Source organism: Pithys albifrons, chromosome 8 (assembly GCF_047495875.1).
Source record: "Pithys albifrons albifrons isolate INPA30051 chromosome 8, PitAlb_v1, whole genome shotgun sequence".
In the NCBI taxonomy this organism is placed as follows: Eukaryota; Metazoa; Chordata; class Aves; order Passeriformes; family Thamnophilidae; genus Pithys; species Pithys albifrons.
The window spans coordinates 28,007,514-28,034,423 of NC_092465.1; the positions used below are offsets into that span (position 1 = coordinate 28,007,514).

Consider the following 26,910-nt stretch of genomic DNA (forward strand, 5'->3'; position numbering starts at 1 on the left):
GCAGAACAATGTGCACCATTGATGGTACAGTCTATAGCCACTTTGCCTTTCACTTTCCTGTTTGACCCTTTTAACTTCATTATTTCACAAATATTCAGTCTTGAAATTTCACACACTTAAGGAATATAAAAGCAAATTCCCATCAGTAAAGTTGTCTAAACAGACTATCCAAACCTTGAAAGGATGTAGTTTCCCTTGGAAGTATATCCTCACAGATAATTGATAGCATAGCCATCTTTCAGACCAGATGGTTTCCTTTTGGATGCTTACACAGAATAAAGCATGAGGAGCAAAGTAGCCCTTGTACCCTCAGAACAGATCCTGCCATTGCTTCCTAGACTAAAATCCATATTCCAGAAGGGTTTAAGCTAACAAAAAGAACCCTTACATTTCACCTGATTGCAACTAGCTCCACAGCAAGAAAAAAGTTATTTCTATACATTAGTTGATTCTTTCTCTAATATTTATGATTGTATGATACTAAATATGTATGTATATGTACATATCTGTTGGGCAAATATCATAGTGCTGCATAAGACATAAATATATATTTCAATTTATACTTATATTTATCCCAGTCTTCATAGAGGTTTGTGAAGGGTACAATCTGTAATGTCTTCCATGAAATGATGTCCACTTCTGGTATGGAATTATTGTGCTTATGATGGTTTCATAATCAGGTCTAACAGCTGAGGTTGGGCTAGTCCAGCCTTTCCTTTTGGGGCCATTGCCCAGGTTCTAATAGTAAAAGAGTGCTTGCCTTCTGTGTTGAGCATAGGAAGAAACATGGCACCAGTCTCTCCTTCCTCCCTTAGGAAGGAGATGTAAGCACTGAACTGTTCAGAGGCACAGGGAGGACTTGTCTTTTACTCTTGTGATATGTAGTATGCTCTGCCCAAGAAGCAGTTCCCTCCTCCTCCTCTGGAAAGATAGCTGAGCAGAAGAAAACACTTTGGAGGACACAGGGTGGTTCTGTGGGGTGGATTTTGGTGGTTAGGGTAGAGGTGGAGAAAGAAAACATTTAAGAGAGCAGATGAATTTCAGGGAGGCAGAGAGGAATCACACATGTTGCTATGAAACTCTTAACAGGGCATTTTGACAGTTCTTAAAACAAACAAACAAACAACCTCTCCCCCCACCCAAAAAAACCCCAAAACAACAAAACAAAACCCACTTCTTGAGGTTATATGTACATTGTGGAGGGAAAACACCACAAAAGGAATCAATAGCAGCCCAAATGGGAGGTGGCTCAGAAATTGCTTGTTTCTTCTTTGGTGTGTTCAACCACAGGGCTGTTCTCTTCTGAACTGATAAGAATAGAGGACTATGAGAGGAAGGAGAGGATATTTGGGCAAAACAGGAAAGAAAACACATGTCTTCTAAGGAAAAAATCCTTTGGGCATCCTTCACTGGGAATCATGACAGCTACACAGTTCTCCTGCTTTTTGTCTCCCTTCCATGTGAGCAAAAGAGATGGCAGGACTGCAAGGAGAGTTCTGTAGAGGTGATAGGAATGATAAAGTGAAAGCAAAGCAGTGTAAGAGGGATTTGATCTACTGTTCTTCTGGGAAGATTACAATTAATACTAAATTCAGGGAGTGGTATGCCTAAGGGCCACACTGATTTCCTCTAATTCTTCATGATTATTCTTTATTTTTAATTATATTTTAACTTTTATTTCTCTTATTGCTTCTAAGAAACTGCCTTGTCAGAACTAAGAATTTGGTCAAGTGACTCATGTAATACCCATCAGTATGTACTGCCTGAGTTACCTGATTCTTGGAGCCATTATCCTTCCCAGCTCCACTTTTTGTTCTATGCTTGTCTAATGTGTCCCATGTGGAAGCAGGCAAGGGTAAGAACCTTGCTGGGTCATGTGTTTGCAGTGTTTGTGTAAGATCCTAATTTTTTAGCCTTTAGGGAACAGCATCAGTCAAAGTGGTTGTAACCCAGAGACTGCTCGTGGAGCATGAGAAAAGTTTGTCCTTTGATGGAGAGTGCTGTGAGCAGGATAGCAATGGCTCTTGCATGGCATTGTATTGTGGCTCTTCCCAGGGATCCTGGATATGCTGGCAGTTCCCTCTCCTGATTCCCAGCCAGATGTTTCCCCCGAGTACCAACTGCACTGGCAGAGCTCAGGCTGGGAGAGCACACGATGTGCCTTTGGAAAGGTTCAGCTGTGCCTTCACGTGCCCTTTTGGGCCTCGGGCTAGCTGGGTTTCAGGAAGGGCAGAGAGGAGAAGGTCAGAAGATGAAAGGGACTTTGGAATAAAACCCCTTTGCTGAGATGCAAGGCAGAATGACTTTGTCACTCAATTAGACTGGACTTTCAAAGCAGAGAATGAAGTGTCAGATGCGGCAATGCAGCCCTTGTCAGTGCAGCGTGTGGGAGGCAGCCCGGCAAAGGGAAGGCGAGAGAGTTTGCTCAGCAGCTGGCACAGCAGCTGGGCCCTGCCAGCTCACATCTGAGTTGCTTCATGCCTATCAGTGATCACCTTCTTCTCTGGCTGTGACACTTGGCACTGTGCTGAGTCTGCTTTTCTCAGCTCTCCTTCCCTGGCACGAGGCTCAGCAGCAGCCATGTGCCCTGAGGAAGCACAGAGCACAGGACCAGCACAAAGTTTTTTAGGCAAAGGATTTAAGGCCTGCTCATGTTAAGAGATTAACAAACAGAAGTTAGTAATGCCTAAACTACTAATAGTGGCAAAACTGCTTTGAAAAGTGAACTAGCTTTAAATTGTATTATTAAATCCCTGCTAACTATTCTGACCTTATTGAACATCTTGGCTTGAAGGCTGATCAATTTCATGCACTATCCTGCCCAAATCAGTGAGCACTGGGAACTGTGAGACTCAGCCTTATGAGAGGAAACAGCTCCCTCGTGAAATTCAAAGGCCTTTGTAACTGTGCAGAATGGATGTAAACTGGTGTAAGGGTCATCCTCAGAGGCCTTTCTAAACTAGTCTGCCCAGTCCTCCTGACATCAAATATCATGTGTATATGTAACTCAGTTTTCTGTGTAAGTTGCGCTTTTCAGTGCTGTATGAACACTGCAATGGTGGCTGAGATTTTCCAGACTCACAGGAATTAAGACATCTGTAATAGAGCTGATGCCTAAATCCCTGAGTTTGTGTGGAAAGGCAGTCACAAAATTTGTTATGAGGATGGCAGTGAGAATGCCCTGGGAAAGGACCTCATCGTTGTCCTAATTGGAAACTGAGAGATTTCACAGGCAGGGCTTCTGTTTGTAGCACTTTGCTGAATCCTAGTGTCATTTAACAGTCCCAGGATTACTCTATAAAGCACTCCTTATCACAGCCAGCTCCAAAAACCTGTTTTGTGAAGCCAGGAATGGTGATCACAAAAGTCATTCAGGTGATTTCTTCTACCCCATGTATCCTCAGCCCCACAACACCTCTTGTCAGCATCAAACACTGTATTAAGAACCACTGCTGCTGTGCATCATCTTAAAGATTTCTCCTCTAGGAGTGGAGATCTGGCTGTATTTCCAACTCTCTGTGCCACAGGGAAACTGGAATGTGGCTAAGCATTTTTCCCTGTGCTTCTGCAGTTCAAGCTAAGAATGTTGTCTTACTTCTCCGTGTCCCAGGTGACTTGGTGCTATTCCCCTCCAGCCTCTCAGCCCCAAACAGTCACATTGCACATGTATCAGTTTGAACCCAGACTCAGGTACCACGCATTTCTCTTGGTAAGGAAATTAAACAGCGTAGGGCTTGGAAGTTCTGCACCATCCAGGCAGCCTTTCTTACTTAGCAAGCACCAGGACCAACCACTCCATGAATGTACAACAAAGACAGGACAGCTTAAGTGTGCTGGAAAGGATGCTCAAAACCAACTGGTTTTGGATGGATATTTTCCTGATACAACCCTTCTCATCTTTAGTACCCTCTATGTTACTGTAAGTGCTGTAGTGTGACAGAGAGAATTGCACCCACTGCATCTTCTTGAAAGCTGAGCACCAGGTAAGCTGCTGGAAATCCAGTCTCAGCAACTCACTTGTGAGTAATCAGTGTGGAAAGCAAGGTTTTCCTATTTTGTCTCTTGTTAGGTTTTTGTACAGACCAGTTGCCATCAGAACACTGCTATCAGCGCAACATCCATGAGAAAGTGAGGACCTGTGTTGTTAGAAGGGAAAAAGAGCATCAGGAAGTGGGAACTGGTGCCAATTTATGGTTTACTTTCAAAGGGCCTGACAAGTATCTTATTGAAACTGATGGAACAGCTGGCATTCATTATATTGAGTTCATCTCCAACATGAAACTCTGAGAGCACTTTGCAGCATCTAATGATGGCTTCCTACATAACCCCCTTGGAAAGCCGATCTGCTTTCCCTCCAGCCTCATTCCAGTCCAGGTTGGCTTGTGCTTCTTTGTTCACTAAAGCTCTTGTTGGCTAAATTTTCTGGGACAAACACGTAACTGGTGCTTAAATCCCCAGACAAAAGAAAGCACAGATGCCTTTTCTGCTTTGAAATATCCAAGGTCTTTCTCTGCATAGCAAGAATCCATGTCCTGAATGGACTCAGGGGGGACAGAAAGGGACTTGGTGCCTGTGAGGCTTGGTTAATATGCCTCTGACTGGCTGGCTTTGTGCCTTCTCTTTAGCTCCTTGTGAATGAGAATAGCCTGCTGGCAGGTAGCCTAAGGGTAGCTATGCCTGGCTGTGAAAGGATGAGCTGGGCAACAGAAGCAGGAATTAAAGTAGGGAGTAGCAGATGAGAAGAAGGGAAAAACCATTCTAATTGAAGAGCACTTTGCCACTGAGACTACATCTGTGTAGCTTACTCTCTAGCTGTCTGCAGCAGATCCCTACAGTAACCACCACTCATCTGATTGATTCTTACCTTCCTGCAAGTTTCTCAAAGGGATGTTTGGGAGCCAGCCTTGCCTTGCTGATTATTTTTTTCAGCCCTCAGTACCCCAGGGCTGAACCACAGGTGCTGTACCTGAAGGCGAAGGGTTTAATATGCCATGTGACAGTGGCATTGATAGGACTCTGATCCTTCATACATGTTGCTGATGTATTTTCTCATTTGTGAAGTTCTCAATTTTTCATTTGCATTAAACTGTAGGAAGACTTTTCTGCTCTTTCTTCCCACCTGATTGCTGGTGGTAGACTTGGGTTTCTCAGGTACAAGAAGTTTTAGGATATGAAATTGGTTGCGGTGTCAAAGGTAAATGTTATAAATCAGATACACTGCCCTTGAAGGGAACATACTCTGCTTCAGCACAGCCAGCCTGTTTCCAGCTTCTGGAATTTGCTTCATAAACTCAGTTACTAATACTAATTCTTTTTATTTCTTTGCATATTTTCAGTGTGAACAAAGTCTATGGACTTACAGACAAACACTCAGACTGGTTTGTAAAATGGCTACTCATTTTTTCCATGTGGCTTCTAAACCCTTACTTAGAAACTTCTCTGCTCTCTCACTCTGAAGCCATTTAGCATGTGGAGTATGTTCAGCAACCAACAAATGTACTGAGATTTGGAAATAATAAGAGTAGAAGAAATCATCCACCAAAACAACATAGGTCATGGCAAGGCAACATGGGGGAAAACCCAGTGGTGTTAAGCATGAAGTCTAGCATGTGTTCAGGCTGATTTAAAGAAAAAAAAAGATAAAAGAAAAAAATAAAAAGAAAAAATAGAGGATCACTCACTGAAAAGAATAAAACCAGAGGAAATAGGAACTAGATACAATCCAGCACCCCATGTGCACTGCGAGGGGAAACAAAGTGAGCTGTGCCTGTGCTGGGCAGTCAGAGCCAGGGGCAGTGGGAAGCAATGGGCTAAGCCTGTTGGTGTTGATTTTTCTGATTTATGGAAAATCAGCGCAGCCCTTGCAGAGTGTGTGAGAGCTGTCGAGGTAGTACATTTGCCTCAGCAAAATCAAAGCAGTCCTGGTCCCTTGGTATCTCACAAGAGGCTCGTTCTCCTCTGCTTGGGGCATGGAGCATTGTGAAGTGTTTCTTTGGCAGGGACTCAGTGCTCTTCCTCCAACTCCTATGTCTGTAGGAAAAGAGCTGTATGAAGAGGTTGGGAAAGAGTCATCAAAAAGTCTTTGGTCCTTCTTGTCTATTGCTGTCATGTCTTTTAGACTGAGGGAAGGTCGCAGGCATTTCACTTACAAGAACTATTCCAGTGAGGATTTTCTGTGCTAATTGCCATGCTGTTTACTGCCAGAGAAATGCAGGGTTTATTGCTTCATGCACTTTCAAACTGGCAGAGGGTGACAGGGTTTATGATTTAATCTCTAGAAAGTGTCTCTCTTTGAGGGTAGGTGAAATGTCGCTATCATCTGTTCAAAGGTGGAGTGACAGTTTTTTACTAGAACTCAACTAACTGCATCTCAGAAAAATGCTGATACAATCACACATGAGAACTGGATGAGATGAGACACTTTACTGCCTCTTTCTGTGGAACACAGTGGAAGCTGCTGATATTTGATGAACAGTAACAAGATGCCCTACTGTGACACCCCACCAATGCCAGTTGTTTATGCCAACTATGCTGAGCCACCAACATGCTGAAGAGGCAGAATCATGTTTAGCAAAATAAGATCCAGGGACTTGAATATGTTGCAGTGTTAATTCCTTGTATTGTTGTTGCTGATGAGTATTTATCTACAGTTTCAGAGAGGCAGAAAAACTCACTCCTGTAAAGAGAAGAGTTAGAAAGCAGTTATTTCTGCATGAACTGATCCCATCAATCTCTACATGTTCCAGCGGTGCAGAACCAGGATGGTAGGTAAGCCTTACCTCAGTGTTACAAGTTACACTTAAATCTCTTTTATCCTCTATCCTTTATCAATAACTGCTTCCAGAGACAGTCTTCAATATGTATTACCTTAATTCATGGTGTGCCTTGCCTCCCTCAACCTCTCTTTCCTTTGTGTTCCAAAAGCCTCCCTGTTCTCTGTGGTGCTCCAGCCTTGCCTGGTCACTCTGCTGTCCCTTTGCCCTTCCTGTACCCCAGCACCTCTCTGCCTGCTTCTTGTCATTGGGGACCCTGGAGGGTCAGTTTTGGGGTCGAGGGCTTTGTTGTGGCACAGCTTCGTACTTGGGCACTGCTTGCTTCTTGCACAGGTTGGTTGTACCTGCCCTGAGGCACAGCACAGGGATTGCAGCACAGGGATTGCAGCACAGGGATTGCAGAGGTCTGCAGATGATTCACAAGAATCTGATCAGGGTGTTTTTCTGCTATTGTATGGGAACTCATTACAAAGCCCCTAATGTTTTCCCATTTGGTAATTTCAGAGCACAGGTTCCTTGCACTGTGCTGAAAAGCCCTCTGACATTTGTGAAGGGAGTGAACCTAATATTTCCAAGATAAAGCCTGGTTACTGAGACCTCAGTCATGTGTATTCCTCAGAGAAGATCCACCTAAATGGCAGCAGTTTTCCTGGCTACTTTTAAAGTGTTTGTATAGATCTACAACAAAGTGGAAGAGGTGTACTTGGGGATGAAGGCACCGTGTGCCCTGGTGCCTGTGGCACCTCTGTATGGCAGCACATGACCCATACCATCTGCATCACACACCGGACAGAAGGGGCTCACCTGCCCTGTCTGGGTCCACACACAGGTGTCTGTGTTCTGGTGTCAACCTGGCTTGTCCTTGGGTCTCTCTGGAGTAAAATGGGTCATTATCTGCTTCTGAACTTCTCATTGAGGTTGTTAACACCTTCCAGCTCTTTGCACACTGTTTTTCCATTTCCCTCTTTTCCCCTCCGTATCAGGGTTACTTATCCCCTGCCACTTCCTTCTGTCAGGGCTCCCTATGCTCTTTTGCTTCACAAGAAGAGGCGCATTATATTCTCCATGCATTCCCCTCCCAAAGCTCTGTCCTTGGTCAGTAGAGAGTAACAGACCTGGCTGAAGCTGATGAGTCAGAAAGCCAGGTGGCAGGGCCCTGTTGTCCCTGCAACAATTGCAAAAGCATCTATAGAGCTCTATATTCCTCCAACAAATATGGGGCCTTTCACTTCCTGCCTTGGAAGAACAAACTGACAAATGCCTGAGCTGGAAAATGAGTGCCCTACAAGGAGTCTGGTTACAGTGTTAGAGGAGAGGGAAATTCAAAGTCATTAAATAGGAAAAGATCAACTCATCACATGCCCTGGACTTTTTAAGCAAACACAGCAGGCAAATAGAGTAACTGTGCTTTCCCTTCCCCCACACAAATAACTGGAGTCCTTATTTCAGCAAGCACCACACAGAGCACAGCTATGTGACTCATTTTCATTTTACAAGGCTTCCTGGCTTCTACTGTGACAAAATTCAGGGCCCACAAAACTCCAGAATTTTGGTTATCACCTTCAGGAAAGAGCACTCATCTTCATTTTCCTATCAGTGGCCTTAGACTTTTCTGCTCAAGAATTTGTTTTCCTAGGACATGTTGTAGGATTTAAAGGACAGTCAAACAATCTCCAGATTGCCCACTCTGAGGAGACCATGAACTTTAACAGTGCAGATACATTTTACTATATCGACTTTTTGTGTCCTGAACACTGTTAGAAAGGCAAAAAGGTCTTTTTCTAATGCTGCTCTATATGCTTCTACAAACCAGCCCTGTCCTCTACAGACTCTATTGCCTTCTCAAGGGTTTGGTCCTCATCTGACCAGCAGTTCTCTGTCCTTCAGCTCTGCATGGCTTTACTTTTCCCTAAACTGCAGGAGACCTTGTTTCAGTGTTTATATAGAGCCACTCCTGCCCCCCTTCATGTTCTGGAGTATTGGGATTTATTCACCACATCTCAAGTCCATGCTCTTCCTTACACTTGGTTTGAGACTGTTTAGGGAAAAGCAGCTCTGTCTGCCCATGCAGCTGCAGTGTAGCTGGCATTTTCTGATAGCCTACCTGTCCCTCCTACTCTCTAGACATAAGAACAATTTCATATAAATCTGTGGAAGTTTTTTTTACCTTGGTATTGTGGGAAGCTAACACTACTGTAGGGAAACTGAATTATCCCAAAAGAAAAAGCCACTTCCATCTTCTAGTACACACTTCATTGTGGAAAAATAACTGAAGGGGATTAAAAAAAAGTTATATTTTCCCAGATCATTCTGTGCTTGATTTGCGTCACAGCCTATGAACTCTTCTCTTCTGACACAACTGAGGAGGCAGGGAGCTGCAACACGGCCTGGGAAGACACAGCAAAAGGTACAAGGGCAGGAACTTCTTAGTCCACATAATTTGTAAACCAGTAGATTATATGAGTACCTCCTAAATTCTCTGTTTTGATGGCCTCTTCACATGTGTCTGATCACTCTGTGTGACAGCAGAGACAGAAAATGGTTTTAGGAGCTTTAAAACAAGCAAGAGTTGCAGAGGGCATTACTGAACCGTAGATTTCAGTCATTAGTCCCCAGGAACATGAAGATCATTAGTTTTGGGGGTTTCACCAGTGTATCACTGCAGAAGATTTGTTCTGCCAAACACCAGAAATACATGCAGATGAAGAAAACACAGTTCTTGCCCTCAGAAGCAAGAACTCAGTGAGCTAAAGTCAAGTTAGCCAGGTCTGGGACAGAGGTGCTACTGTAACAGAGGTGTTGATACTGGCCTTGCTTTAACTTTAGTAAGGGGGATCCTTTTCTGTGACAGGTAGTTAAAAAGTTAAAAAATTCATGGAAACCCAAAGAGCTGACGGTCATTTGGAGTGCTGTTGTCTGCTCTGGTGCAGCAGAATAACCAGCTCTTTCTTCTGCCTGCTATTTTAGAGTAAAACTCCAGCAACTCAGGAGCAAAGTCTGCATACACATGCATATGTAAGGTGGAGCAGAGAAGCCCCTAGCAAGGACACAAGCCTCTTACCCCAGCAGAAGTTACTGCCCTATGGTGTGTGGCACAGGAGCCCGTGGAGAAGCTGCCCAGCCCCACCAGTGCTGTTGCTGCCTGTGCAGCAGGGCCCTGCCTCAGGCCCAGCAGGGTCACCCCCTGCATGGCAGAGTCAGTGCAAGGGGCAGGGTGGTGGAGCGTGTGTGTGCTAGAGTGGGGGTAATTGTGCTTTCTTCTCCTTTGAAAACAAATTCACACCACTAATTTCAGCATAAGCACCAGAAACATCTACCGGCTTTTTCTCCCCTCTCTCTCCCCTGCCTCCCTTGTTCACTATTTTGCCTTCAGAGTCTGTACCCTCCTCTCTGAGAACAAAGAAATGAAAATTCATCACCACAGCTGTCTCGCTGCTGCTCTCCTGCTCCATGCTTAATATTAGAGCTGGAAAGCTGGTGATCCTCACTTAGAAACAGGAGAAGAATGACTTACACTGCAGATTTGGTAAAGCTTCTCTCTGCCTGTGCTCTTCTGTTCCTGCCATATGCACAAAAACTGTATCAGATTTCACAGTGGTCATTTCTGCTCCTAATAACAAATCCTGAAGGGCTCACCTGCTGAAGTAGTTGCCAAGTCATCAAACACCCATGGGAGATTTGGCTGAGATTTGGTCCAATGGGTGAAGGGGAGAGAGGAGAAGGTGATTATGGAAGTAAATAAGACTCTGAGTGTGAGAACTGAGGGAATTTTAATTTTCTTCCCATCAAAACAAACTTACCTTCCTATAGAGGCTTCTGTGGCACTGTCTTGTTTTACTGAGGTTTTTGATACCCAAATGGCATTAAAACTGCGAGCAGTGGGTAGAAAATTTGCATCAAATTCTCACCATCACACCTTGGTTCAGCCACATAAATACCATTACACTTATGTGGTGTTTTCTCTACAGCAGGCACATGTCCCAGGCTGTACCAGTGGGCAGGAGGATGGTATTGCAGCTGTGTCCACCGTGGGATCTGGACTGGTTCCCTACATCAGCCACAACTTAGTTACCTTCAAACAGGGCTTACATTCTTCTCTGTCACAGAGCATTGAACATAAGTTCCTGTAATGAGTTTTTTGTTGCTATGATTTTTGCTTAGAAGCTCCAAGGATAAGAAGCATTTGAGATGTAGCACATTGCTATATGTGCAAGGAGTCCCTTAGACTCAGTAGAGGAGCCCACGGTAGGATGTTGTGCTGGCATGGAGGTGTGAGGATTGCTGTGTTTGTTCTGCAGGGCAAAAGGAACATGTAAGGCAAAACACAGGACACAAGTATCCCACTCTGGTGTCACTTGGTCTGGGGTAAATTAAACCAGGGCATTGGGGGTTGTGTCTTTTAAAATAATGCAGAAATCTGGGGGGAGAGTGATCAGTGAAGACTTACATTAGTCTCTCCCAATGGTGCCCTGCAGTTTTTAATTAATCAGGTCAATTTATTCAGCCTATATCCATTTGAATAGTGGATAACACTGGAAGGAATTCACTTTCAATGGGATTTATGGCCCCCTTCCCTTAGTCATTTCAGATAAGAGATTATAAAGTTATGAAGTCTGCACAGATCAGTGTGATCCAAGCAGTTCATTCTGTGATGTATTTATTCAGGAAACAAATTGGAAATCAGGAGGAGAGGAAACAGTCTTTTAATTTACAGGAAAACAATAATTTATAATTATTTTGCCTTTAAGTCGGAGAACAAACACAGCTGTTGTTTGAGGCTTTTAATCTGATTACTGAAGTGCTGGCCTTTCAGTGAGCCAAGGGGACAGGCACTGCCCTCAGGCAACAGAAGGCAGTTCTCTTTTGCTAAAGAGACTCAGGTGAGGAAAGGACTGGACTTGCTTCCAGGATGCGACTAGACTCATGTGTTTCAGCTTGTTTCAAACTTGTTGCTTTCCACCTTCTATTTAATGTATTCCCCGTGAGGTTCACACACACAAGACGAACTAGGAACCAATCAGCTGTGGGTTTGTGCTGCTTAAGAACTGTTTCTGATGTGCTGGGAAAGTTCCCAAAGTCTTTTCTCACCTTGCTTCCACCTCCTGCCTCCTCTGTCAACTGCCAAAACATCACGCTTGCTCGTGGCAGCAAAGGAACTGAGGTGGTGTCCCACCTCCCGCAGCTGATGGCAGTGTCTGGAGGCTCCAGGCAGGTTCAGGAGGCCATCCTGTTACGGGCTGTAAGAACCAGCCCTGCTCATGGGACACCTTACACCGTTGAGACAAGAGACCCTGGGAGGGAGCAAACATTGCTGTCCCAGCTTGCCCCGAATCTCCCCTTCCATCCTGTCCTTGCAAGCATGCATGAAGGAACATCAGCACAGGAACTGGGGCACTGGAGCAGCATTTTCTGTGTTTTAGAAACATCAGAGTTACTAAAGAATCCTTTAAAAACTGTAGCTGCCTTTCTGTAATGGGATGGTAATATATTGCCTTTTGTTCTCCTAATGGAAACATTAGTGGCTGATCAGTTCAAATTAATTTCAGTGTATCATCTGTTAATGTAGTTATATCCCATGGCAGCTGTTAGTTTGGAGAGGATGGAAATACCCTGGCTTTCATTCCTCTGTCTAGGGAAATTCTCTGGAATTCAGATATTTTCTACTATCCCTCCCTATATAGTAGACAAAGTGGAACAAATGTCCTTGAGTGCTGGTGATACTTGCAAGGAACAGAGGTGATGAGCAGAAAACAGCGTGATGAAAAGAGACTATAGGGGACGAATAACTTCATATGTCCTATTTTGCTGCAGGGGCCTACTGTTTATAGCAAACTCTAGGGTTTGGATGTAGTATTGTTCTGCCTATGCAACTGTTTTTTTTATCTCTGTGCTTAGTCTTCACCAGCAGAGATCTCTCAGGTTTCACAGTCTCTCTGTAATTAGAAAGAACAGCTTAAATCCTGACTTCAAACGAGGAGCCACCAATCTGCTGTGTAAACAGAGAGCTTGAGTGAATTCCCAGGAGGGTTTTTTAAGTATGTTCTCCTAAACCCCTGGGGGCAGGAGCCAGATCGTGGAGGGGATGAAGGCTCTCTTTGCTACCAAGCAATCACACACACTGGGGACATTAGGGAGCATGGGGGAGAAGCCGCCCAGTGCAGCTGCACAGCATGCAGGTGCCTAGTTTAAGAACATGGCTGTACCTTCTAAAATGCCTCCCGAGGCTACTCGACTTTTGTCTGCATCAGGAGGGAGCCCAAATGATTTCCTGCCTAGGTAGTTGAATTGCATAGCACATGGTATGGCCTCTGTTAGCTGCAGGGAAAGAGGAGGCTTGGAAAATAATGTAATACCTGATCAAGCAGCAACCCTGCAAGGGCAAAGTTCCCTCTTTATCTTTTTTCATTTTTTAAGTAAATGCGAGCTGGCAAGTGACATCTCAGATGTTTCAGATACATAGTGCTTCGCGCTGAACTGGCACTGGGCTCCCTCCAGCTGGTCCTGCCATCCTGCAGAGCCACAGTCCAAGTGGGTGTCTGGATCCTGGAGCAGCTTCAGCTTCATGGTACAGATTGCAGGGGCCTTTCCCCAGCTGCTGCAAACAGCAGTAACACTGTGCTCTGTCTTTGTATGGATGTAGAGAAAGGACTAGAAAGGTAGGCCAAGGTGTGAAAGTCTACCAGATCTTTTGCAGAGGATAAAGGAAATCTGTGGAGGAAATCTATTGTCCCACACTACCTGTCTTATCTGTGCTAATTGTGGTTAAGGGGATTTTAATGTTGCTATAAACAGGAATCTCTGGAATTCCCTGGTAAGTACATACAGCTGACTTACCCCTTCAATTACCTGTATAGCAAGTACAGCTAAGGTGGTGCTTAGTTTACAAGACCTCATGGGGACTCTGGCAGGCCAAGAATGAATGTTATCAATTCCTGCTGGAGCTCATGAGAACATGATGGGCTGTTTCTTTGATATAGAGGGGAAAGCACATCTTTAGTCACTGTACAGGCTGGGAAGGATTCTCTTCTGAGGGCCAGCATGGTAAGAAGGTGGCTAGATATTTGCCCCCTCTGTCTTCCCACAGCTCTACATCTTGTCATTGTATTGTGTGGGTAGGAGATTCTGCCAAACTTTTCACTGCATGCCAGTCCTCCAAAAAGCAAGCAAAAGACCCTCACAACATCCTATCCTTTGTGGGATTAATGGCAAAAAAGATGCAGTTATGGCACAATGAGACAAGTCTCCCACTTCCTGAAGCCTCCCACTCCTGGTTAGGACATGTAGAGCGAGATAATCTTGTTATCTTGGTGTGAATCCTGACAACTCTCATGCAATGTTTTGGGCATCTGACAAAAAGGCATGTGCACTGCAGGAGCTCGCTGTGGAAGGGCTTTGTAGGAGCTGCTGGATGAGCCAGCCAGATGAAATCTGAAACTCAGAAAGCTCGTGGTGCAGGAGACTGCAGGCTGTGGAGCAGCTCTCACAGACCTTGCTGTGACACTCCTGGGATCTGCCTGCATGCTGGCATGGCTGCCACTGAAACCAGAAGGAGAGAAGTGGAAAATCAGACACAGCTTTGTTTGAACTACACATTCCCAGTCATTCTGGAAAGGAATTCTCATATCTGTACTGTTGAGTGGCAGTGTACCATGTATAGACCATGCATATACAGACTGAAATGAAATGCGATGTTCTGGGGAGAAAGTATCTAAAGGTGCAGGGTACTCAGTCATCTCGTGGGCTCTGTGGGTTGGAAATGCACAAGTGATACCAGAGTAGAGAGTTACATCTGTTCTCTTGGAGAAAAAGCCCCCCAAACCTGCTAGGATTAGCAATAGGAGCAAGGAGTGATGTGGAATTTGACCCGGAATGAAGACAGCAGCCTCAAGACTTATGCCAAACAAAAGGCTAAATCCTTAACTGGTGCAAATCAGCATAATTCATTTAGGTCAGCTGGCCCATAGTGATTTAGTGGAAGAGGGACGTGGGGAGCTGTTATGCTAAAAGGGATGGGAGTGTGGTAGTGGACAGCAAGCTGGATCATGTGTGACTACAGTGTGTTATGGTAGGGGAAAAAGGTAGCTAATGAGATTCTTATCTGTGTAGGGAAAGGCATCAAATCAGAGCTGAGGGAGGCACTGGTTCCTCTCAACCCCTGATGAGATCCCAAACAAAATATACTGCTTTGAGTTCTGTTCTGTATCACAGTAGAAAGGTATAGATAAATTCATGAGGATATAGGAAGAGGCACTGAGATGCAGTACTGTAGGACTGGAGAGGCTGATTGGTGAGGAAAATGAAAAAAAAGGAACATAGATAACAAGGAGCCTGAAAAAATGAGATTACAGATGTCCATGTGCTTGCCAAGTGTGAGTTCCACAAGGGAAGGGAATAGTTTAAGTGGATATAACAGACATAACCAGGAATAATGAGATAAAATTATAAAACCTAATTGACTCTAATATTAGGTCATTTCTCTCCAGGGTACCCCACAACAAGTCTCCTCTGGGAAACGGGGGAGGGAAGTGTTTTTGCATGGAATACCCAGTGGGAGAAAACGTCCTTGGCCCTGGTCTCTTCCACGGTAATTGGTCCGAGTAGGTGGTGCAGTCAGGGTTTGGGTTTCACTGCTATTTCTTACCTTTCTATAATGACAAATATTGATAGCCTTGCCCAGTGGACTTCCCTTCTCCTTGTTCCACATGGATCCTTAACGTGCAAGTTTGGGCTGTGCTGGGAAGGGTCTTGCTCCAGCTGATCTCTCTCCCTCTATTGAGAAGCAGTGGTGCTGGAACAGGGTAGCGCTGGAGGGGAATGTGGATAGGTGACTGCCATTAGCAGTCTATTGGGAGAAAGTTGCCAGCAGTAGGGAAATAATGGTGTGTTGTGCATGTGATCCTTTGCCCTTTTGGCTGATGAAGGAGCCTCAATCAATCCTGCCCCTCTGGGTAGGGAATGGGAGTGCACACTGGGCCCTCTGTTAATAGCTGGGAAGAAATTCAAGCAGTCAGCACCACCTCCAACACAGGCAGCCCCTCAGTCAGTGGAATAAGGCGTGAGTTTCTCAACCGTAATGAGCTTGTTTTTCCATGATCTTGCTGTAATAAGCTGTAATGAACAAAGGGCTGCAGGATACAGAGTGAGTGGGTGATAGGATGGCAGATGAAATTCCATGTGGATACACATTGAAGTAATGTGGGGAAAAACAAGGATAAGTGGATGTGTACGTACATTAGCTATTACCACCCAGAAGGGAGATCTGGAGCCATCCTGGGGAGGAAAACTGGAGGTGGGGGGAGGGAACGGTTGGGAAAGGAACTGGCAGCAAAACAGAAAACATCATTATACTGCTGTATAAATCCATGGTGCATGTGTCTTGAATGCTGCTTGCAGTCGGTCCCCCAAAGAGGATGTAGTGGAATGAGAAAAAGTGTGGCTGTGCAGGAGTCCTGCAGGGTGACAGGGGGCTCTGGCTGGGAGCGGGAGGCAGGGACAGAGCTGGGAGCAGCCATAGGGTGAAATTTTGAAGAGCTGTGGGTCAGGAGGGACAAACATTAAGGCAACAGGTATGAAATTACTCCCTTGTGAAGGGACAGTAACCAGGCTCTTCAGCTGGAAAATGTGATAGCTGAGGGGACCACACTAGAGATCAGTCAGTGATGTGAACAGAGACGCAAGGAATGGTCATTTGCTATTTATCACAGCATGAGAGCAAGGGACAGGAAACAAAGTTATCAGGAAAAGGTTTTAAAGGAAAGAGAAAAGAGCAGATTTTTCAGCAATGCATGGCCAAACCTGTAACTCATTACCACAGGACACGAGTCAGTGACATGGGTATGAGTTCAAAGGTCTTAGGAAAGATATGAAAGTAGTTTTAACAGGGATACTAAACTCGGATCCAGACATAACCTCCAGCTCATGGAGTTTCTTTGCTCTAAAATGCAAGAAATTGGGAGAATCTCCATCCTGCTCCTCTCACCTGTTTTACTCTAAGCCTCCATGTTGACTACTGTCAGACAGGATGCAGAAGAAGATGGACTTTAAGTCCAAGGCAGGTATGGCAGAGACTGTGTTATGGGTCTAGATCAGTGCAGACTCCACATCCTCCAGGAAGCAAAGTTACACTTAGCAATTAATGTACTCATTCTTGTAACTGACACTCTTTCATTATAGCCCTACTCCAGGGAGGGGTTAGCTGTTCAGGAGCATGTGAGATTAATTCCTAACAAAGAATTGTCCAACCATTTCCTTTAGGGAAGCAGCCACAAGAAGATAGACCTTTGTTCTGCATCACTGAGTGCTTTAGGTCATCCCTAGAGATGGATTTAAAGCAAAACCTCTTGAACCCTCTTGAACTTTAAGGAAACTCATTCCTGGATCTTCCATCTGGCTCAAAAGCTCCACAAGGGGCTGAGATTCAAACACCTCTGAACTGAGGGGAAGTCTGGAGCCAGATCCACAGCTGTAGCTCGAGGCCATCCTGAGCTTTTCATGTCAGCTGCCTTTGAGAGCACCGGCTCTGTTCTGCACGATGCAGATGGGCCACAGGCCATGCGGCAGAGAGGGCGAGAGGAATTCCTCTCACACACCACTCACACAGAAAATTTACCTTCAGGTAAACTACTTCAAGAAGGCTTCATTATATTGGACAGCTGTTTACTCTGCTGAAAAGTGTAAGGAGTCCTTCTTTTCTGCTTTTCCAGGACTTTCATCTCCCCTCTCTTTCAGGAAGAGTAGGTGTAATAAGATTTAAAGCTCTGCTATGTAATTGTCATGAGGTTTATATCCCATGATTCCTGTTTGAGAGCAGAAATAAATTAAGCACCTGGATAAGCCCTCTTTCTCTCCCGTTTCCTGAGCACCCAATGTGATGAGAAAACTGCTGAGAAACAACCACAATTAACGATGGGGTCACTTTTAGTTCAGCACCATCGGCTGGTTAATTGGCTGATTCGATTACAGTTCCCCTTATCTGTGTGCCAACACAGTTTCTAACAAGCTGCTTGCTGGGTAATTAATCCTGTTCAAGGTTTAGATCCTGAAGCTGGGACTGCTTTAAGGAACTGTGCCATTACTAGCCCTCTGCTAGGAGGGCTTCTGCACTCAGAGTTTCTCTTTGGAGAGCCCTGCTGTGGGCCCAAGTGGCAGAGGGGACATGCAGTGTCATTGCTTTCCCTGGAGAAAAGCCAGCCTTTGGTTTTGTGAAAAGAATCCAGACCCAGCATTCAGCTTCCTCCTTGTCCTTGATGCTGCTTGACAGATCAGCAGTAGGGCAGTGCCTTGAGAAGTTGACTGGCCCTCCCGCAAATGCAGGTCATTTTAATGAATAAATCGATAACAGGATATAACCTCTGCTAAAAAATGGAAAGAGTAAGTTTAGAAAGTAACCAAACATGGACAAGAAAGCAAGCAAGCAAGGAATAGGAAAATGGAGACTGGAAAATGAAGATGGAGCTGGACACTGACTTGGTGGGAAGGTCCACACCTGAGGGTCTATGCACAAGGAAGAGCAGACAGACACCAGCAGAATCAGCAAAGAAGCAGCTGTCAGGGAGGTCTGTCACCTCTGTCACTGTTGTGCCTTCTGCCATGGGCTACCCAGGTGGGCTTTTGGGTGTGAGGTATACTCTTGTTTTTATGGGTGAATGGACTTGACAGAAGTGCAGATCTGATGTTTTCTGATGTAAAAAAGTCCTTTCAGGTCTCTCAGGTAAGCTGTAAGTGAGGGAGCATTCACCTTGGCCTTTCCCAGTCTCTGATGTGCCAGGGTGTGTGCCAGGCAGATATGCACAAGGTGATTAAGGCAATTAAAATATGGTGGAGGTGAATGATCAGAAACATTCATTTGTGTAGCCTCCATCCTCTGATTTCTCATGTAAATACTTCTCAAAAGGAGTACATGAAAAGTAGGTCACTTTGGAACAACATTCTTGGAAGCAGGAACATTGGAGATGCACTTGGAGAAGACATAATGCCAGGATTAGCAGGGGTGAAGGTGATTGGATGCTTTGAGCTGTGGGTAAAGGGGAGAGGTGCTTGTATTTTTACCACCTGTTCTCAGTCTACTGTCATCATCAATCTGTACTGTACTCAGTCATTTTTAGGAGGAGATTGGTTACCTCCAGCTTTTCTCATGGGAAACTCCTGTATTAGGTGTCCTTGGTCCTTGCTTTAACTTGCCCCAGTCATATGTTAAAGTAGTCCAGCAATTGTTAGCAAAGTCACACACATGTTTTTTAGTTCCGGAAGTTGGAAAAGAAAGATGATGGTCTCAAAGATATCAAGATCTAAATCAAACAGGACTTAATGAGATGAATCTTGAGGAACCCACAAGAGCCCATTTGCACCTTGGCCAGTGCAGGAACACCATGCTCCTCATGAGCTCAGGGACCTCTACGTGACTTCTCCCAGCTAAATGGGGGTTTCATTTGGCCAATGGCCTGGTGAACTTGGAGAGCAAGTACCCAGTCTGAAGCAGACTTCAGAGCAGAAAGAAAAGTTATCTCCTTACTCCTAGCACGTCCTAGCCAAACAGGACATGAAAGGCTTTGCAAGCCTTTCTTAGCCTTTGTTACCTGGGCCAGCAGGAGACAGTGGCGACCTGACACAGCCTCATGATTGTGAAGGTCTGTTGTAATGTACATCCATGCACAAAATCCTCATTATCAATCTTTTCATAAATCAAATTTGGATGTGTGTCTGCAAACTTGTCTGCACCTATCAATTCAGGCAGGTCAAACAAGAGGCTTATGATAAAGGAGAGATAGTGATGATGAGAAGGGATTACTTTAAGACTGGTGCCCCTGGAGGAGTTGGGGAAGGCTTTGTGGCACTGTGCTGAGGAGGGGAGATCAGCATGATAAAGAAAGAATTGCTGAAAGGACACAAAGGGAGCTTGGGAGCAGGAAGGGGAAGGCACTGAAGGGGGCGTGGGGTCAGCAGTTGAGTATTGAAGAGGAAGGACAGATGGAGGGGAGAGGGAAGATGTGACTTGTAATCAAGCAGAAGAAGGCAACGGTGAGGTTTGGGTGAACTAGAAAGTGGGGAGAGATATTATATGACTGTAGCGAAAGGAAGAGGTGGACATGCCTGTTCAGTTCATTTAGCTCACAATCAGTATTCTCAAAATCACTACTGCTTAGCAGCACAATCAACCCTTGAGTAAGAGAACAGTTATGAAGGAAAGAGGATGCCTTCAGACACTTGCAACCAAGAGAATTAGTGCCTACTGCTGTCTCCTTTCTTCCTGTGGGGCTGCTGGGAGTCAGGACAGTCGATCTCAGTTGGACCTTTCCCCCCCTCCATGATCACTGGTGTCAGAAAGGAAAGGTATTAGGAATTTGACAGTGCATGCTCTGTCAGTGTAGGTTATAACTTTTTTCTGGTTCCTGACTAACAAGTGGGAATGCTGGAACCTGATGCTTGTTTGACAAGTCTGCTTTTGGCCTAGAGAACTGATCCCCCATTTTTCTGTCCTGCTGCAGTTCAGCTGATGACCTCTTGGCACGCCTGCTCCTCTTGGGAACAGGGAGCTTTGGATACCCACAGCTCTGTGGGGCTGCCCAGCTCCTCAGCATGGGGCTTCCAACCCTGCAGCAAGGAGGGGCTGTTCCAGAGGAACTTTGCCATGTTGCCAGTACCTTCATTTTTGCTGACTAACACTGCCTGCACGCTGATTTTCACCAGCATTGATGCATTAGGAGTATTCTTGCAGTTCTGACTGCACTGCTGTGTCTCAGTTATGGCTGCATTGTGGATCATCCCATTTCATACAGCTTTGCAGCTCAGCATTTGTCAGGGCTGAATGCTTTTGAAGAAAATTATCTGAGGAAGACAAGAGGCACTCTGAGATGTCAAAGAACAGACTGGGACTATTGATGTATTTGGTGCCATGTTTTCAAACTGCTGCCTGCTGGGAGTCACATCCATCTGTCTTTAGTTTTTTCCTCCTCCAGAAGTATGCACTAAGTGCCATCTGATTTACTTAGAAAGAATGAAACAACCACTGTTGAAGGGAAAATCTAATGCAATTCAGGTCATCCTAACTTCAGTGGATAAGACACTGAAGGCTTTGATAATATTACTATGGATATTAGAATTGGCGAAGCTTTAAATGCAGCATTTAGAAAAAACTTGGGAAGTTGTTTAGCCTTAGTGGGAATACAGTTGATGCAGGAAAATCCTGAGAGTAGGAACACAGAAGTTAGAAGTTTGATGATGATGATGATGACTCTTCGTCTTATTGTTAGTACCAGGCTGCCTTTATGAAGGTACCACTGAGAAATAAAATTGGTTTTTCTGTACAACTGCAGTTCCTGAAAAACTCACTTGCATTGCTCACAAGCATCTTGAACATCAAATGCAATCTGCCAAAATCCATAGTCCTGATGCTCTCCTAGAAGGGAATATATATATATATATATATATATATATATATATACATACATATACATCTCCTATACATTTTTTCTCTTTTTCTTCAGGAACCCAGTGTTAGCCAATGCAATTTTCCTTGACAGGCAAGAATTTCAAAGGGCCACACCCACATATTTCTGATACCATTCAGGAAATTAGCATTTCTGATAGACTAGTGTGCAAATCTATTATTTGTATCTCTGAATGCATTGTGGCTTCTGTTTAGTTGTTAGTGGGTGTTGTTTGTTTGTTTTCCAGTGAACTCAGCTAACATGAGTTTTCTGCTTATGCTGTGGAAGGTCCGAATTCTGTGGTGGTGCCTGTACCTTATAAATATTGTGCACACATTTTAACCAGCTACTGTACAGCTTTGTGAGAGTCTGAGAAGTCCCTGACTATCCCAGATGGGATCATTTGGTTTCTGTGGAGTGCAGCTGTAAGCCCTGTTAGCAGGAAGATGCATTAGACCTATTCTGCTTGCCTTTTTCCATAGGTTTGCTCTGTACATCCCTTTTGAGACAGTCTATCCATGCTGTTTATGGATGTGATTCTTTGCTACCAAAACAGTAACGCTATCACTAGTCCTACTTAGATGTGCTGATGCTAGTAAGTCTCATATTGGTAAACACGTATTTACCTCCAATAAGGAAGGTTTTGCCAAATAAGGCTGTTTTTGAGAGTTTTCCCACACGGAAGAGAAAAGGATGGAAGAGGGGAGAGATGTGTTGCCTTAGGTACAATAGTCTAGTTAAAGTAGCACCATTTTTGTGTGTAGACAAGAGCTTAGGAAATGTGCAGGTCTTAGTCTGGGGGACAGGACTTTAAAGCACTCATTGAAGTCTAGTGTCAGTTTTCAAGGCTGAAGAATATTATTTTATTTAGGCTTCCAGACCAGCCTTGCTCCAGGAATGCACTTAGGTTGTTTTTAAAGCAAACATGAAGTCAATAGCCTGGTGTTCTGCTCTGCTATTTCTTGCCAGAGCCTAAGGACCACACATGGGTTTCCCTACTCTTCGTCACACTGCCAGGCAGGCTCGGGTAACGGCAGGCAGTTCTTGTGCATGAATGTGGAGAGGTTCCAAATGGCCAAACACGCACTGGACATCTGGGCAGTTTTTGCTGCCAAGTATTTTCCGTCAGGCTTCCCTCCAGGTATAGCCATGAAAGGACCAACTCACACCACCCTGTCACAGATTTTATCCAGCCTCTGACTTCAGTGGGAGTTTTATCAGAGGAAAGCTCAGGCAGGGGCCTGGGGGCTTACCTCACCGCTTATAATGTTCCCGACGGAACCGGGGGCTGGGATTTTCATTTTCACCCTGGCAAACACCAGCCTAGAGAGCAACAGAGCACTGTGCCCTCCTGCACATCATTCCAGTGGTGGGCTTCAGCTCTCACTTGCCTGGGTGCTTATTTGGTGCAGGAAAATATCTTGCCTCCCATCCTGCGTGGAAAACAGAGGCTTCACCTGGAGTAGCAGATTCTGAACGCTTGTCCGTGTAGGACTGAGCTGCAGCTGGGTACCCACTTCAGACTCCAAGCAGCCACCATCCTCAGGCGGTAAATAACAACCTCTGGCCAGCTACTGACCTCTCCCGACACTGATTTCTCTTGAGAGTCGAGTACTGCTTCGGTTTTCGGCAGCTCCCTCGAGCCAGGCTCTCTCCTCTCCTGAAGGGCTTGAAGCTGAACCGCTTGGTACCAAGGCAGGTCCCCAGTTAGAAACGAAAACACACATTAGCAAAGAGGAGAGAAACAGGCTAAAATTGGAAGTGACCATTTCGTGTTTGATGTTATTCAGAGGAGCCTGTTCTTCATTTAGGACATTAATAGTTGTAACAGAAGCTGTAATATTTCAACAACAGTGGTGATTAGGAGCAAAGAGGCAGCTAATCTCCATCTAAAAAGAGCTAACTAGCCCGTCCTTTAGCCCCCACCGCACTGTCACATTTAAATACCATGAATATTCACTGCTTGGCACCCAGCTGGCATCTGAGCTGTTTTGACACAAAAACCTTCAAACTCAAAGAGTTTTTAATCAGTCTGCAAGAGAGAGAAGAAGAAAGTCAGAGAAAGAAATAGGAACAGAGAAAATGAATCAATGAGTTCAACAGAGAGGGGGGTACCCGAATCCATTAACCCCTTCCTTTCTCTACGGCCACAAATGCTGTCTCTCTGCAGCTCTGCAGCTCTCTCCCTTGCTGCAGGGGATGGGAGAAGGATCACCCCATCCCGCCTGGGCATCCCCATTCCTTCTGAGTGTTCCATACCACCCGGGAGCCCACATTCCCAGGTATCTCATCCTAGCTGAGTGCCCATTCTCCCTGGGTGCCCCATTTCCTCCAGCTGCCCCATCCCACCCCCAGGCCCCTTGCCCCAGGCACCACATCCCCCTCACCTTCCCATACTTAAAATGCATCCCTTCCTGCTGCCTGTGCTTGTTTCCTGGTGCAGGGCTGATTTATTCTCACCCTTGGTTGTGTTTGTGACTGGTTGCCAATGTGTTTGTTACAGGCAAGCACAGTTTCAGTCACAGTATGTGATGTGCTTTAGAGGGGCCAATCTTTTTGCCTGCAAAGAGTTTTCATCTCAGAAAGAGGATTGGCAATGTTAACAGCTACCCCCTCCAGTATCCTTTCTGGAGTCTCAAAGTTGCCTACAGCCCACATAAACCTCTTTGCATCAGTTTTGCAGCAGGAATTCCTCTGCAGCTGCAAACAGAGAAAATCTTGCCTTATTCTGCAAGAAAGAACCCCACAATACCCTGAATGCTCAAGTTTTACCACCACTGTGATTCTGGGCACTGACATGTCGATCACCCAGCAGTCTCCACTTAAACTGGATCAGTTTTGTACATACAACTGCATTTCTGTCAAGCTTGTCTGAGCACACAACACACAGTTTATGCAGCTTTATGCTGTTATGTCAGCTTTGGGCTACTTGTGGTAGACAGTTTATACCTGATTTGGCAGGACAGTACAGTGACATAAGATGTGGTCTAGTCCAACACCTTGCCATAAAAAAACCTGACTTGTTTAAATTTTCTAAATGTGTTTAACTTGGTGGAGTGCTAGATCCATGCTTCATGTGCTATGGCTGTGACATTCTTTTTCTAATACTGGGAACCACAGAGTCGGATTTATTTTAAAATCAAACCGCAGCCTAAGTCTCGAAACTGTGGCCCAGACTGCAGACCTCAAATCACAAGTGGGGAATCTATACTTGCACCTCAGCTGGCTGCGTGTTCAGAGCACAGTGGGGAATTTTCTAACCTACTGTGTCTTCAGAAAGTCTGTTGTGGGCTTAAACTATGCATAGGTTATCTCATCTGCCTTCAGAGTCTTTAAAACCGAGATGCATCTCAGAAACCAATGTACTGATTCTCTTAAGGAAAATCTATGGAAAAGTGAAATATAGAAGCCTGGGACTAATTTAGGAAGATTACTATGGTCTCTGCAAAGGATCCTGGTATCCAGGAGGTGTGTAAATGAGATGGTATTGTGCAGACCTTCCGAGGCAGGCCTGTGCTGAGGGGAGGCATTGCAGATGGAAACAAGAAGACAATTGCTGGAAATGAAAGGCTAGTGAGGAAAATAAGCAACTAGCACTGGAGGAGCAAAGTGGATAGCTGCATCCCATTGGCAGTGGAACAGAAGGTCTCTTGGGACACCAAGAAGAAGTAGGGTTAGTGAGGAGCCTGAAGGCCCTGCTACATGGTATGATGGAAAGGGCACCACAGTGGAGGCACTGAGAGGGAGCATCGTGTTGGCAATGCTATATCAGATCTGCACTACTGTGATCTGTCTCAAGTGGAGGAGGAGCGTTATGGGTGTCAGGGAAGGACCACAAGGAGAAATTAATGTAACCAAGATGGGAGATGAGAGTTTGGGAACAGGTTTTTCCTGTATGTGTTCCCCAAATCTGAAGCTAGTGTAACATTTATTAGGAGTTACTGAAGCTGTGGTGACTTTTACTGAATACAGTCTGTGACGTCTTTGGGAGGAGGAAGTAGAAAGATTTGGGTTCCACATTTCCTTAGTGCTCTCAAGATCCTCTGATGCTCTCCAGACTCAGAGATCTCACCCAGCACTTTAAAATTTACAAGCATGCATACAATAGCCAAATGTGCTTTGTAATCTCTTCCCAGGCAGCAGCCAAAGTGGGTTTTGCATAGATTGGTACTCACTCTATTTGAGTTGATAATTATTTTGAATGGAATACTCCCCATGAAGCATGCCTGGAACAGCATCAAACCCTATGGGTTGTGGGAGGGACATCCATCAGCTGTACTCCAGCATGTATTCTGGAAAAGCTCACAGCTGGATAGGAGGATCCATTTTCCTATATACTTAAAAGAGAAAATACCATGAGCTTTTTTTTCAGACTTTTTCTGCCAACATCTGGCCACTACTTACAATGAATTTTCACAGTTGCTATGAACTGTATCTGGGCATGCTTCCTTTGCCTGTGGAAAAATGTGGGATTCTAATCACCCAGCACAAAAACAAGGTGTTCCAGCTAGTAAGTGTCTCAGAGACCCTGAGGACATGGATTTGGAATGTTTTGGAGGAGGTGGATCAAAAGTATTTTATTCGACATTCACCTACAGTTTTCTGTTGCCTGACTTCATCATATTTGCATGCAGTCAGCATGTTCCATATTAAGTAAGGAACATCCAAGCTAAGGAAGAGGCAGCAGAGATGTAGAACTGGCAGCACTGACTCACCTGAGTGCACCATCTCCCCAGCCTGTCCCTAGGGGAGTACAGTGTTGCTGTGGTGGTGCTTTGAGGGCAGGGTGTGGGGGCTCAGATTAGACATAAAACAGAAGCTGTGGCCATCTGTGGCCATTAAAATTCCATGACACCTTTTGGTATTGAAGCAGTTGGTGCTAAAATACAAGGCAGAGAAGCCTGGTGCAGCCTAGAGAGAAGGTGGTGCCTCATGAGGTTTGCTGGGTGTTTTCCTGCCTGCAGTAGAGAATAGGGTAGACCCTCATGCTGACTGCCCAAAAGTCCCTAATACCAGAGCTGTGAGTGGAGTTGCTGCATCTCTGTGACCAGAAAACAAGCTGAAAGGAGCTAAGTATGGAGTGTGCAGCATGGTAATAACAGACCTCTGTTTTTCTGGTGACTGCATTTACACGGTGGTGCTGGATGGTGGCACACAGATGGACAAGTCTATTTGCAGGTGGCAGAACCACAGAACAGTCTGGGTTGGAAGGGACCTTTAATGGTCACATAGTCCAAATCCCCCCACTCCCCAAATTTTATAAGTTTTTGGTATCCTGAGGGGCCTTGCAGCAAGTCACTCTGTGAGATGTAGCCTGACATTCCAAGGCTATTATGTGAAATAGGAAGGCTCTCAAGCTCTTGAAGGTTGAATCACATCTCTGCATAGAAATCTAAACGTCGGGTTAAAGTAAGTGTCCAACAGGAAATGAAGTCTAATCCACCACATATAGGGGTAGAAAGTGGGGGTGATGGCAGGGACCTTTACTGACTGACAGTTTACAGACCCTGTCCTTGGCACTTACTCTCATCCCTAAGTCTCCCTGCTGTGCAGTGACCCAGAGCAGGGACCAATGTAGTTGGAAAATAAATATTTTTTTCCCCTACAGTTGTTTTTCATCTGGATCAGTTCTCTGGTCTCATTCACCACGTGCTACACAGACAGCAGGCTGCCACTGCTGGTGGTGCAGAGCATGGGCAAGGAAGCAAGGG

General features: G+C 45.1%; 1 long non-coding RNA gene across 1 annotated transcript in view; it reads left to right on the forward strand.

Annotated features, from left to right (window-relative positions):
- Nucleotides 1-26,910, forward strand: part of LOC139675014 (uncharacterized) — a 97,187-nt gene that overhangs the window by 39,363 nt on the left and 30,914 nt on the right. The window contains exon 4 of the long non-coding RNA XR_011698404.1: nucleotides 6,651-6,764. This is a non-coding gene — a long non-coding RNA (uncharacterized lncRNA). The remainder of the gene's footprint in view (nucleotides 1-6,650; nucleotides 6,765-26,910) is intronic.